Source organism: Saccostrea cucullata, unplaced genomic scaffold, assembly GCF_032062105.1.
Source record: "Saccostrea cucullata isolate Sc308-1 unplaced genomic scaffold, CSIRO_AGI_Scuc_v1 ctg3056, whole genome shotgun sequence".
In the NCBI taxonomy this organism is placed as follows: domain Eukaryota; kingdom Metazoa; phylum Mollusca; class Bivalvia; order Ostreida; family Ostreidae; genus Saccostrea; species Saccostrea cuccullata.
Genome location: NW_026933881.1, coordinates 23,808 through 39,407, shown reverse-complemented (window position 1 = coordinate 39,407; position 15,600 = coordinate 23,808).

Genomic DNA, 15,600 nt, shown 5'->3' with positions numbered 1-15,600 from the left:
CTGCTTTTCAAAGCGCCAAAAGGAAAGCTAAATGTTTAACCTTATAGAAATGAATTGAAAATGAGATCTTAAAACATATGGCTTCAATATACCGATACACTTTAACAAAAATAACTTTGTACGCGCACAAATTAAATCTGGATATACCCATCATGAATAGATGAAGCTGTACTGAGTACTTGGACTTTGCATGTACCATCTGTGTGAAATATGACAGGTGCAACTGAATGTAGTAAATGACGATAGTGCAAGGGCATGTTTATGCTTTTGTACATACTCAGTACAATAAGACTCGGAATATAGTTTTATCACTTGTAGAATATTAAATAATTTCACATGATATATGTTAGCAGATTCCCATTTCTTTATTCAGACATACACTGTTAGATACGTGAATTTAAATGTATAAAACAAAAAGGCCATTTTTTCCCAAATTCGTTTTTTTTTTTTTTAATTTTTGAAACATTTTTTGCCCTGATTGATCGAAATATCAGAGCCCTATACAAAGAGTGTGAAATCAGACATTTAGCATGAAAATGTCCATTGTTGATAAAATATTTGATATATAACAAAAACAGAAATCGACTATTTTGCTTCAATAAATCAGTAAAATATACTAATATCAGTATAAATGAACTAATACTATGAGGAAAAAATTAGAAAGAATATAACTAAGAAATTTAATTCTCTTGTAAATACTAAGTATGATAAACATTAAAAGTTTTCTTGAAGAATTTTTTTTAAATTAAGAAAGAAAATCAAGAGAATGATTAAAATGAAGAAAAAAAAAACTAATTCAAAGAAGCTGTGTCTTCCGCTTACGAAAATAAAAGACTGAGAGCAGATCTAGGGGGTTGGGGTGTTGGAGGGTCAGGCCACTTTAAAGGGGGTTGGCGGGTTCATAGGGAGTTATGTTATATAAAAAACTCAGATCCTCCTAAAATATTGCGCTCAAATGAAAATTTTTACTCACAAAAAAAATTACCCAGACTCCAAAACCGACAGGACAGAATTTATAGTTCCATGCAAATTGAAATAAAGCTCGAAAAGTTAGAAAAGTTATTCAAAAGCGTATATTATATGGTATTTGTACGTCATATGCTTACGTTCTATGTTTTTATTTTTCGTACGTATCTGTTTTTTGCTCGTTGCTGTCAAAGGTGAACTTGATCTTATAAAAGACACTGTTCAATTTATAAAAGTAAACAATTATAAAATAATAGGTTTTGAGCAAAAAATATGTGAACAATTATTGTGCATTTATTTATTATAAAAATAAATTAAATTATCGGAAAAACTGCTGTTTTAATAAAAACAAACCATTCCAAAACAGTAAAAAAAAATTTCCCTGTTTTACTTCCATCTGATTCAATAGACACCCTAATTTTATTTCCCTTGGTTAATATAGATATGTTAAATTGATCACATCTCTTTAGTGGCGTGTAGCAGCAAGGATCAATATCTGTAATCTAAAATAAAATAAACAATTAAATTTTATCTCTCAGACAGATTTTTTTTTCAAAATAAAGTGTTCGATATAAGATACCTGCAGGTAGTCCTTACATTGATTTGTCTGCGAACTTTTGATATCATTGAAAACAATGACGAAATGCCAGGTTTCCTGGTTTAAATATCCACGTATAATTAGCATTGTTGGGATAGTTTGCCGGGTATCCAGGGAATGTTAGATGTCTGTCTTGGTTGTCCTCTATGGTTTCTAACAATATGTATTCAAATTTTCCCCAAGCCAAGTAGACAAGGTTTTGAAAGAGGATAACGATAGATGAAGTTATTTATATCATTTTACTTGTAAGCATCATAATGCAAATTTATCTTTACTGATTAAAATGATTAAATGTGAACACACATTTGTTGAATTCTATATATTTATGAAAATAAATAAATCACTTACCGGTTCAATACACGTAAATGACAAAATACATTTTTGGCGAAGCAATGCGCGAAAAAGGAATCTAAAAAGGGAATATTTAACGTTAAGCTTTCAATATGAACGAGATAAAGATATTACGAAGGAAAAGGGAAGTATTCACTTGGCCTATAATGTTGAAATCATTTAATCGAGCTCGCAATTGTTAGGCGTTATAAAGAGAAAGTTTACCGTATACTCGCAGTCTATCAAATGAAAAGAATGAAGATGTTGGAGCTCCAAGATTCACTGATATAGGGAGATTATCTTTGATTCCCAGCTACATAAATTTAACGATTTCTTTATACGAATATAATGAATTGCGGATATAGCGAAGTAATTTCATTAAGCTTTGGACAGACAGTTCATTATTACGTACGCTATAACTCCATCATTCGTAGGGAAAGTATTCCCGGAGAATTGAAACTGTGCAGAGTTTGGTAACTTTATATAACCTTCGTTATACTCATGATTATTCGTAATAAATATTTTGTAAATTTTGTATTTACTAGCCGGGGGATGGGGGTTATGCAAAGTAGTTTCTCGTGTTGTTGCCTTTAGCTTGGTTTGTTTTTTTTTTGTGTCTATATATATATATATATATATATATATATATATATATATATATATATATATATATATATATATATATATATACTAGTATGCTTCTTTCTTCTTTCTTAATTTTAAAAAAGAACCTGACATTGTCAAAATTGAAATATATTTCTTTCTAAAAATATATTTCTTATATGAATAAGAAAGAATGTATATATAAGAATAGAAGAACTGTTGGTTTACTTTAGTCTCCTCCCTTTAAAAAGAAAAAAAAGAATAAAACTATGTTAAAAAGAATCAATGCAAACACTTAGATTACTTCTTTAAATATTCCAATGTATAACGAATGATTTTGAGGTTTATATATATAACTCACACGTCATAGAAATATTAGCGTTTTCATTTATATATTTTTTTTTATCTTCACTGTTATGTTACTTACTGTTTTACTGTACGACTTTGTGCACCATTGAAGTAGGAAAAATGAATATTGCTTACCTTTCTGGTATACCGAGATCTCTCCTTCAAGAAAAAGTGGATCCCGAAACTTTTGTGATCTTCTGACTCAAAAGTTCATTCGTAATCCGAGTCATGGATTTGCGAAAATTATTTAAAACCGTGTTGATGAGTAACAGATCATTCAATCCAGCGTTTATTGAAATGATCGAAGACAAAAAAAAATTTTTGCTATATCTTGATTTATACCTCGATATTCAAGATTATAATAAATATGAACTCTTAAACAATTAAGAGTTACCGATGAATAATTGATAAAAAGAACTTTTCTGGGCCGTAAACTCCATGCACGTAACATCAGAGGGAAGGGGGAGTTTCGGTATCTTTTTGGGCAATTACCTTTCCTCCCTGGGAAAACGACACTATGTACCAGAGCTCAACCATAATTATAAATTTTGTCACAAAAGAAAAAGAATCATATGCGATGAAGTAATGTAATTTCAACAGTTTTGTTTGAAAATTTCAGCATCAAATTGCTCTTAAGTGTTCATTGAAAACAGCAACTGATAAATTTCATGCAGAAAATGGAATAAACATTTTAAAATATAGTCCATCATGATCACTGTATCAGTTAAACTATTTAAACCAAAATGTAAACTTCAGAAAAAGATGTTTCAAAATATTGTCCATCCTGTACCATATATCTAGATAGAGATTTATCCGATTATTGAAATGAAAATGAAAACTGCTAAAAATAGATGTTTCGATACCTTTCAAACTGTTACCTGTTTGCATTGTTGATGTGGTTGTTCCTGCATCTATTGTATTACCTTGCAGAATTGTTGCTACAAAAATGTATTACAAAACAATTTTTTAAAAAAATCAAAAGGAGGTGTACAAATTTATATTTTGAGAAAAGGGAACTTTCGCGATTAATGATCTTGGTGTCACATTTAAATGTAAAGTGTATTCTCCACAGCCGTCTGCGTCGCGCAGTGGTTTGAGCCTCTGCTCTATACTCGCGAAGTAAGGAGTTGATCTTTACGTCACGGGCTCGAATCCTACCGTGGGATGTGAAGACTGGTCCTTATAAACCGAGGTCCTGCATGTCGCAGTAGGTGCTGGCACGACAAAGATCTCTCACTGCTCAATGGCCATAAGTGTCGACTATAGTAAAAAAAAATGTAGCTCTCCATCAATAAGTGATGGCGTATAAAAATCGACACTAAGAAAGTATCCTTTGCAATGCGTGAAGTATAGATAACAGTTTTGTTGAATATTTTAGCATCACTTTTTAGAATAATCATTAGGAGCCAACGTTTCAAAAAATAGTCCATCATTGAAACATTTTAAGAAAATTGCAATAGCGTCATATTTGTACCATATATCAAGTGTCAATCTCCAAGGTCAAGAGGTCAATTTTTGTGGTATCCAAAGAAAGGTCTTGTCACAATGAATGCACCTGTGAAATAAAAAAGCCCTAGTCTCACCCAGTCAAAAAGTTATGGTCAAAGTTTTTGCGGAGAAACATACGGAAGGACGGACAGTGCAAAACTATATAGAATTTCCATTTAGGGGGCATATAAATAGAAATAATACCATTCCAAAACATTGAAAACCCCTTCGCTGTATATCTGTCATCGGATATGAAGGAAATCCATATCAAACGTCCCCTTGCAGTTCTTTTTATATTGTTTTCTTTGCCACATCTGCGCAGGAGAGTGTGACAGCATGGTTCTACTTCCTTAATCTAAAATATTTTCATTTAAAATCAAAATAATTTCCAATAAACACGGACTGGAAAAAACATAAGAGAGGTTTAGTTACACGTTATGCAAGGAACTTGTACGGGTGACATCATCAATTGCTTGTTTATCGACATCATGACGTCAAATCCGACATGTAGCACTGTCACTGCCTACATATACGACATTAAAGGAGTAAAATTACCGCGTAAATTCCTTATTTCATGATTCAGTTGATTGGTTTTTGAAAGCTTTAAAAGAAGAACAGAGTATCTAAAATTTTTGATGAATGCTTTTTCGATGATTCTATCAAGGTCTTTGATCTTCAGCAAAATATGTAACATCAAGCACCTGTGGTATCTATTGATAATTTAAAAGCGATTTTCCCCTTTTATTATTAAGCACTTCTAAATAGCAAACACGTGAAAAAAAGAAATATAGGAGAGGGGCTTCTGACAAGTATTTTGATTTAAACGATGAATTGATGCATTAATAATTATACTATGCATCCTGTTTAATTGGCATTATGATTGACCCTTATATTTTATCATTTTTAAAACGTTTTCTGTTGAACCCCCTCCTCCTTCCCAAAGTGCGGATGTGGTCGAATTGTATTATTTTTCCCGTCAATTCAATATCTTTATGACTGTCTCCATTTTTTGTGTGATGCAGAAAAGCTTGTCCTTAAGAGATTTATTATATAATTAAAAATGATAAAATCTCATTTACAGCGCTTTACTACAGTGAGATGTCATTACAGTTTATAATTAATTATTCATTGTTTTGATATCTATGACTGAAATAAGTATATATAAGTATATATATTTTTTTCAATTCGATTCAAATTTGATTTTTGTAAATTAGAAATAAAAAATTCAATGCCTTACATTTTAAAAATACAATTAATCACCAGTATTCATCTTTCATTAAAATTTACAGGCGTACTACGAGCACTACCTGATTTTGGAAATAAATTTTTAAACAATGGTATTATTATACTATGGGTTAATTTTTTTCTGAAACATGTGCATGCCTGTTATGGCGGTGTACTTATGTATACGTATAACTTTATCATAGTATTGACTTTGACGTATACTAAAACGTGTACGTCAAAGTTTTGCGTACAAGTTGTAATGTCACTTGTAACTAAGCCTCTCTACATATTGTATGAAGTGATGTTTGAATACGGCGTAGAAATAAAACTTGTTTAAGAAAAAATAAGAATCTTAAGGTATTTTTTCACAAAATTGAAATGAGAGAGAGAGAGAGAGAGAGAGAGAGAGAGAGAGAGAGAGAGAGAGCAAAACATAATATGAACAAGAAGTTTTTTGTGAAACACTATGCGGCACCGAGCGGCAACAATGTTCGAATTAGCTATTTTTATCATATAGGTCACGGTCAATGTCACAAAGTCACTGACCTTGTTTTCATTTGAACGAGCTTTATTAGTAGAGTATGCATACCAAATATGAAGTCTCATCCTCTCATGGTTAAAATTAAGTAATTGCGAAGGTTAAATTTGACAACAGACAGACAAACAGAAAAACAGACTGACAAACATATTTTGTTAAAATTACCTCCAGATAGTCATCACACGCGTAATATTCGTGTTTCTTGATGTCGAAATCAATGGAAAAGTAAATTGTGGCTCGTTGGAATCCCGTTGAAATAACCCAGGTGTAGTTTAAGTTATTGGGATAATTTCCAGGATACCCAGGGGAGGTAATTGTTCCACTGGTGTCGTTTATATACGTGAATGTTGATGTTTGGAAATTAATCCCTTAAAAGTAAAAATAAGTAGAAGAAAACAGATATCATGCATATAATGAATAACTCAGGTTAATCAATATATATGGCTTTTGTATTAATGATTTCTGTTGTCACCATATAAAAGAGTTCATCTGTCAAATGTCAAAGGACTGCGGTGCATAGTTGGTAAAAAATTAAAGTTGATTTTATCTTTTTATAGAAAAAATTAAAGCACTTAACTTTCAAATTGATAATACTATTAGTCGCAACAATAAACAGAACACTTTTTCCCACTATGCTTCAACAAATAAGCTGAGGAAGAAACACTCGGAAATGTTTACTCCTCCGTGGAAAAACACGCAAAAGTATTTTTGAGCTTTGATTCGAATCAATTTCAAACAATGATTTCCAATTCTTTTTTTTTTTTTAAATCTTCCGTCAGCGACTTACTTGAAGCGTAGCATTTTAAAACATACTAGCGTTCAATGCTTAAAAAAGCCTAGGAGCTGGTCTGTATTTACTGCTTTTTTTCCCCGCTTTCGCAAAAGCGTGGGGAAATAATTAAATATCATTTGTTTGTAAGTTTGTCCATCTGCCACGTCGCCCGCTTGCTAATGTTGAGTCGCAAAGTATGGAGTTGATCCTTACGTCGCGGGTTCGAGTCCTATTGTGGGACGTGGAGAACAGTCCTTCGGATAAGACCGTAGAAACCTAGGTCCCGTGTCGCAGTAGGTGTTTGCACGAAAAAGATCCCTCCCTGCTCAATAACTCTGAGTGCCGAATGTAGGACAAAATTTGCCGCTCTCCACCGGCAAGTGGTGACGTCTCCATGTAAGTGAAAAAAAATCTCAGGACGTTTTTAAACAACATACAATCAATCAATCAATCAATCAATCCATCTGTCACAAAACTTTAACCTTGGTCATGTCTTTTAAATGAGACGAGAAAGGACCTTATTTTCGAGAGAAAGTCATTGACTCTTGATTAGCGGGACAAATTTTTCACGAATTGTGCTTATTGCTCTACATATTCTTAATACTATTATACGGGAGAATTAAATTTTTGCGAGCACACTGTTTCACGTAATTACGCAAAAATATAGTTATCGCGAATAAAAAGTGATTTACAGTACACTATGATTTTTGACCAAGTGACCTTGACATTGAAGTTTTACCCCTTTTTCAAACGTTTAAACATTACTTCAAATTTTTATAACTTTTTAACGAGAAGAGATAGGGCTTTCAGATTAAACAGGTGTAATACCTTGATAAAGCCTTTTAAAAAACACTATGATTGTGGAACTCGTGACTTTGATATCAAGTTTGACGTACTTTTCAAGAAACTTTAACGTTTGTCATTACTTTAAAATTGGAAATTTAAGAAATAGGACTCTCACATTTCACATATATATTACCTGTGACAGGACCTTTCTAAGTAATTTTGACCCCATATCCTTGAAACTTGATTTTTGACCTATTTTTCAAAAAATGGTATTTTTCCTTATAACTTTTGAGAAGAGATAAGGCTTTCATATTGACATGTATGAAACCTGTGACAAAATATTTCCGAAGATGCTATGATTTCTGGCCCTGATGTTTGACCTAATTCAATAAAATTAACTTTTGAATAAAAGGGTATTCACATTTTATACAATAGAACCTCATTAATAACATCTCAACTACAAAGACAAATCGACATCGTCAATAGCCAAGGCTCTCTGATACGTTAATCTCATAAACTTCGTAATTTGTGAGGAGAGTAACGTATTAGAAACCCTTGGCTAGCGAAGATGGGTAAATGGGGGACCAGAATTCTTTGAAATTGCTTGTCAAAATTTGAAATCAAATACTCAAAATGGTGATGTCACCTTCAGATAATATCACATATTTGATCAGCTTACTGATTTTCAAATCTTTCTTTTTATGACGAATTTTACGTGAATTTTTTTAGGTTTATTGGATCGTTTTGAATTGGTAGTTGTACATTTTAAATAATTTTAAGGTAGTCGATCGAAGATCAACGACGCAAGATCGACTGATAGAAGAAGAGGAGTCCATTGCTTAACAACGTCCAGCTGCCATCATTGACTTTTGTTGAACATGACGGTAAGCTTTGAATTAGTGACATGTAATTGGACGGGGTAATAATTTAAGTATTAATTTATTCCTATTTCTTTCTCAATAATTTCTCACTGCTGGCTTACTTATTCATATCTAAGTTTTACTTTATATATCTTAAGCTTAACTTAATGTAAGATAGGGAAGGAAGGACTTGTTCAGTCACGTCAAATCTCTGTCTCACCTAATCTTAAGTCTACTTCAGCAGCTACTGACTCTCCTATTGACTAACTGCGAATGTCTTACTGCACTGAGAAGACAGTGCTATTATATTCTCCTACTAAGCTTAAGCATACTTGATTCTTATTGGTTGAAGCTAAAACTTATCTTCTCTCTACTAGAGAACTCCTAATTCTGACAATAGTTATCTCTGATAATCACATTACCTCAACCGTCATGTGTCCCAAATGAAAATAATAATTTTTTTTACATTTTAACACAGGTTTTTAAAATGAAATATTTACATTACAGGTTAGAATCATATGGCTTACAAAATTGCCATCTCAAGTTCTAGACAAAAAATACTTCTATGTCTCACTAAAAAATATCTCATTTGAGTTCAACTATTGTCTCTATCAGTAAAATTGTCTCTTGCTCATTCTTCAAATTCTTCCACCATCTCAACTCGTTCCATGTCCTTACCTCCCTCTTTCTACCTAGCTGTGGTCCATACAACTTTTCTTTTGGAGAAGGACGTCTGTACACCAATGTAAACCATTTCGCGGACTTGTGGAGGTTCTCTCATCGGTACTACCTCAATGTCCGAATTCCTATGCTGGAAAACTTCCTCTACCATCTGTTATTGTTTTGGAACCTTTGGTTAAGGCACGAATTGCCGAACAAACTTCACGGTTTTCTTTAGAGCTGACTGGAATTTCTCATCTCCAGCCTTTCTCTTTGGAACATGAACAGGAGTGGGTTCCTTCGGTTTCCTCAATACTCTCCCAACCTCTAATCTTCTTGGATCCCAGAATCATTAGAGCTTAAATAACTACTTCCCAAGTCTTCTGACATGCTTCCAATGATCTCATGAACATCATTGGGATCTGCCATCATCATCTGAGCAACTGTTCTAAAGCTTAACTTCTCCTGAATATTCTCAAATGTTCTCCTGAACATGTCTCTTTCTGTGCCTGATCAGGGTAGCATTCTTATGGATGCATAGTTGCTGAGATCACAACGAAATCTCTTGTCTAACTGTCTTACACCACATTCCACAATGTGTCTCTTCAACTACTAGTATTCTAAGTCCAGTTGTTTGTATGGGCACATTGGACACTTTGCTTTGGAGGAAAATTTTTGCTTGATCTCTTAAATAAATTGTCTACTTTAAGTTTGAACTTACTAACGTTTTTGAAATTTTTATCATGAATAATTTTCATGACATTCTCAGCTTGGTTCAGAGTGAGAACTTGTGTGTTCTTCTCTAGTAATTTTGTATCTGACATAAAATTCATGATTCTTACTTGAATGCAATGTTCAACATTGGCAAGACCTTTGCCGAGTAGAGCTCTGTCTAATTTAATGAATGATCCATCTGGCTTAATCATTCTTATTTCTTAAGGTGTTGCGTCCTTTTCTCTATTTTGCCAAAAGTATTGATTTCACTTCTATATCAGTTCAGAGTATTAGTATCTGCAATCTTGTAGCATCCAACAACTCATAAAAAAATCAACGGAACGTCATTCTATTCTTCTTTTTTCAGGTCTGTGATGCAGTTATTTTCTATCATGAAATCCAGTCCCAATGCACCATCTACGGACAGTTTCGCTACAGACTTTTGTCTTCCCAAAATCTTCAATTGGTTCACCATTTGCAGAGAGAATATCTCTGGGAAGCGGTATGAGCTCCTTTTCTCTTACTGAAATTTGATTATACGGTTCTTTAGAAATAAGTGAAACAGTGGCACCAGTGTCTACCAACATCTTCGCTCGAAAACCATTGTATGAAACTTCAACATAGATACCTGAATCATTAGTTCTGTTGTTAATTCCAACACGAGCATTTTTCTTCTGTTTCAACTTGTTGTATCGCGGGGATTTTTAGAAAAATACTGAGTGTTAGTGCTCATTTGGCATGGCCTGAGATTTAGTCTTTTGATCATATCCATCTTTATTTCTTCTTGGAGCTTTGCAATATCTTTGCAAGTGACCCTTCCGTCCACAATTATGACAGGTTACTTTACTTTCAAATTGTTTCGAAACGAAGCCTTTGGATCTTTTTGGCTTGAGTATCTTCTTTGTTCGGACTGTTTCTCCTTCATGGATTTTATTTCTTGTTTCATGTTATTCATTGCCTTCCCCATGTTTTCAATTAGCTTGCTTAGTTCAGATATATCCTGATGTGTCTCGTTGTTGCCTATTGGTCTATGGAACCTTTTATTTTTTATCCGTCTTTTCTCCGCCTTATTATAGGCTTTCAGTTCTTTCGAATGGCTTCGTTCAAGTCTTTTGGTCTAGATTCCTTTATACGAAGTCTCATATCGGAGTCGAAAAGAGCATTAAGGAATTGCTCCTTGGTTAGCGTCTCCTTAACGTCACTGGGTGCCAGTGGATAGGCTAATTTAGTTAGCCGTCTTATATTTTGTCCCAGTTCTGAAAGTGTTTCTGTTGCTTTCTTTTTGTGTTCCTTCATCCATGCTCTGTAGAGCTCTGTCTGATTCGAGGGTGCAAATCGCTCGCTCAGCGCTCCAACAAGCTCATCATAATCGTTTAGAGCATCAACGGACAAATCACCAAGCACTTCCTGTGCCTGTCCTCTCATTGAAACGGCTAAGTTAATCCTGTCTCAATTTTGCTCCAATTTTCAAGCATTGCACAGGTATCGAAGTGAGATTTATAATTCAGCCATGAGCTGCTTCCATCATACGTTGCAGGTTTAATATCTGGTCTACTTCCACCAAACATCGGAGGTTTTAATCCTCTTTGATCTGCTGTTCCAAATGTACGCCCTGCTCTTGGACGATATCCTGGCTTGTATTATGCTTTATTTTCTCTCTTAACGTGCTATGCCGGTCTCTTCCGATAAGTTATACCTGGCTCATACTCATCTGAATCCATTTTCCATCGATATTTGCGCTTATCTTTTCAACGCGAACAGGCGTTTGCTCAGTTTTTCTCAGTAAATATGGTCTCAAATCCTGCTTCTCATCAAGAGTCTTCTCTGCATTTGACTTTGTCTCATTTTCCTCATCATCGTGCAAAGGAATTTGATGCTTATCAATTCTTAAGTCTGAAAGTCTTTTTGTCTCAAATCCAGAGTCTGTGGTTTTCTGCTCACTTAGTTTGGGCGTAGAATGGTCCAGACGCAACCGCTTTTTGGTCTCACTTTCAAGTTCAAGTTTGGCTATATGTGAATCCAGTTCAGCAATTGTTCGTTCAAACATTGACTTATCGTTACTCGTTATGGTTTTTTCTTTCCTGTCTCAGAGCTTTCCCAATCACCCCCGTCTCAAAATTTTTCAATATGGCTCAGTTGTAGACTTTTCTCAAAATTTCTCAGTGTTTGGATATTTATCCCATCGCTGCCACCATTAAATGTGACGTGTTGCCGAGCGGATGTTACAAAAACAATACAAAAAACAATCAAAAATATATACAGTATATAATATACAGTATATAATATTTCTTTCTCAACTTTGTCTCACTGCAGACTCACTTATTTATATCTAAGTTTTACTTTTTTTAACTTAATGTAAGATAGAGAAAGAAAGACTTGTTCAGTCAAGTCTAATTCCTGTCTTTCCTAATCATAAGTCTACTTCAGCAGCTACTGACTCTCCTTGACTAACTACGAATGTATTACTGCACTGAGAAGCGCTTTTATAATCTCCTAATAAGTATACTTGATTCTTATTGGTTGAAGCTAAAACTTATCTTCTCTCTACTAGAGAGCTCCTAATTCTGACAAGAGTTATCTCTGATCATCACCAATTCTTTCCTTTTGCGCCCTGTCAATTTTGGTTACCTTCTCTATGTGTAATCTATCCAGGAGTGCAAAAAAATCTAATGTTTTGTACGTACATGTTAAAATCATATCAAATACTTTGTTTCCTTATCACAATATTGAAAGAAATAGCACACACAAATGTTATATAAATAATAATTTAATAATTATAAATCAAATAATCCTGTATATTTTTAACTGCCACATTAAGGTCGTGAATTGCATGCACAAATGTACAAGGTCTTGTCACAAATAATACACCTGTGAAATACTCAGTAAAAAAGAATATGGTCAAAGTTAAAGTTTTTGCGGGGAAATAGACAAATCAGACAGATGGACGGACAGGGCAAAACTATATATCCCCGTTTCCTTTACGGGGGCATATATAATAGTAAATATACCATTCCAAAACATTGAAAACCCCTTCGCTGTCAATCCCTCATTCGATATAATGGAAATCCGTATCAAACGTCCTGTTGCAGTTATTTGTATATTGTTTTCTTTGCCACATCTGCGCAGGAGAGAGTAACAGCAAGATTCTATTTCCTTAATCTAAAAATATTTTTATTTAAAATCAAAATAATTTCCAATAAACATGGACTGGAAAAACATAAGAGAGGTTTAGTTACACGTTATCCGAGGAACTTGTACGGGTGACGTCATCAATTGTTTGTTTTTCGACATCGTGACGTCAAATCCAAAATGTAGCACTGTCACTGTCTACACGTACGACGTAAAAGGAGTAAAGTTACCGCGTAAATTCTTTAGGCCTATTTCTTGATTCAGTTGATAGTTTTTTTGAAAGCTTTAAAACAATAACAGAGTATCTAAAATTTTTGATGCAGAAGAGTCTTTGTATTTTTAGCAACGAAAACTGATATACATGTATATTTGCATATCCACTGCACTCTCCCATTATGAACATGTAGTCATCAATTGCATTCATAGCACTATAGACGCAATTGCTTCCACTATGAGTGCAATTGCTCTATCACACTCGTGTAGAACAATCTCTACTACACTTATATGACGTGTTGAGAAGTATATATACGAAATGTTTCATAAGAGGAATAAAAATAAGTTTTTAATAATATTCTTTGAAAAAAAAAAGGAAATTCAGAATATATAAAATTGCTGATTTATATCTTTAAAAATTTAATTTTTTTTTAATGTATTTAATTGTATAATAAAACTTTTTTTTAAAATTGTAGAGAACTGCCATATTTTTATTTTTTGTATCATGCATATTAATTTATTTGAACAAAGAACGATAACTCTTCACACTTGGGTAATAACATTCAGAAAGAAAAAATTCTTTAACTAGTATATCTATTGAAATAAACAGAAAAACTAAAAAAAAATATAGAAAAGCATTCTGGAGTAATAATTATTATAAAAGCATTCTCTTTTTTCATCATAGTGTTAAATTATTGATTTTCGTCCGAGGGTTTTAATAACGTTGATCGATGACGTCACAACTGCAACAAAACAAAAATGTGATGACGGCGCTGCTTGTATCCAGATAACTGTGTTTGAGAGGGATATACTTTATAAATATGTTTGTGATTTATTAGAGAAAAGGAGTAATATGTTGACGGTGCGACCGTTAGAGCGAGCGCAAACTCATCTATTGTTTTGATTAAGATCGGGCTCGTCAAACCGCACGTGACATTTGGTGCGTCTAGACTCTGACGTCACATGACGTATGTAAGTCGCAATATACCGAGAAAAAGCTTGAACAGTGCCTAAAGTTAATGAAGAACGTTTTTTTTCTATTTATCTTCAATATATATCCATTAAATCAAGACGAGTAAACTTTTTGTTGAACATTTGCCGTGATTCTCGCGAGAACGTAGCTAAAACAAGTGATGCATTGTGGGTCAAAATTACGGCATCAAAAAATTCTATCGAATGAATGTGCAGTAGTCCGAATTTTCTCTTCGCACAGGTGTTGCTTTAACAGCTCGCTATGCGAGCGGCGCTTCGCGCCGCCTCGCTGCGCTCGCTTTTTATCAGGTTTACTGATTTTAAAGCCATTTGTTTTTCTTTACTGAAGACAAGAAGCTGCGTCCTTATGTAAGTCAGGATTTCCTCTGATATTCTTGAAAAAAATCAAAGAATGCAAATATAAGTAATAAACAACGATTATTCAGTGAACATGGCATTATGAATAGCAATAGCTCTGCTGGCATATTTTCCATGATATCATGGAATATGCCAGCAGAGCAATTGCTATTCATAACGCCATGTTCACTGAATAACGTTGTTTATTTCTTAAATGTATCAAGCAGTATTATTGTGTTTGCAGGATTCATTTGACGATATTTGCGCTTATCTTTTTCTACGCGACTTTTCCCCTTAATATTATTTTTATTTAAACCCATTCTGATGCCTCTATATTCTGTAATTTTTCTTCAAATAAAATATTTTCTACTCTGCATATTTTCATGACAAAAAGAAATACCTTCATTCTACTTACAAATTACTCAAAGGCATTTGACATTAACAAAAATATAACCCTCACCTATTAAGGTTTGGGTAGTATTTTGTAATTAAAAAAATATGCAACATCAAGCGCTTTTGGAATCTATCAATAATATCTATTTTTCCCTTTTATAATTTAGCAATTGTGAATAGCAAACACGTGAAAAAAAGAAAAAAAGGGGAGACAGTTTCTGAAAAGTATTTTGATTTAATCATGAAAATTTACATGCGTACCACAAACACTTGTTTTGGAAATAAATTTTCAAACAATTGTATTATTATACTATATGTTAATTTTTTTTCTGAAACAAGAACAAATCTGTGATTGCGGCGCACGTACGTATAATTAAATCATAATATTGACATTGACGTCAAATATAACGTGTACGTCAAAGTTTTGCGTACACGTTGTTACGCCGCTTGTAGCTAATTCTCTCTACATGTTGAATGAAGTTATAAGTTGAAATACGGTGTAGAAATAAAACTTGTTTAAAAAAAATGAATAAGAATCTTATGGTATTTCTCTTCACAAAATTGAAATTTGAGAAAGAGAAAGATAGAGAGAGAAAAGAGAAAGCGAGTGAAACATAAAATAAACAAGATGTCTTGTGAAACACTATGC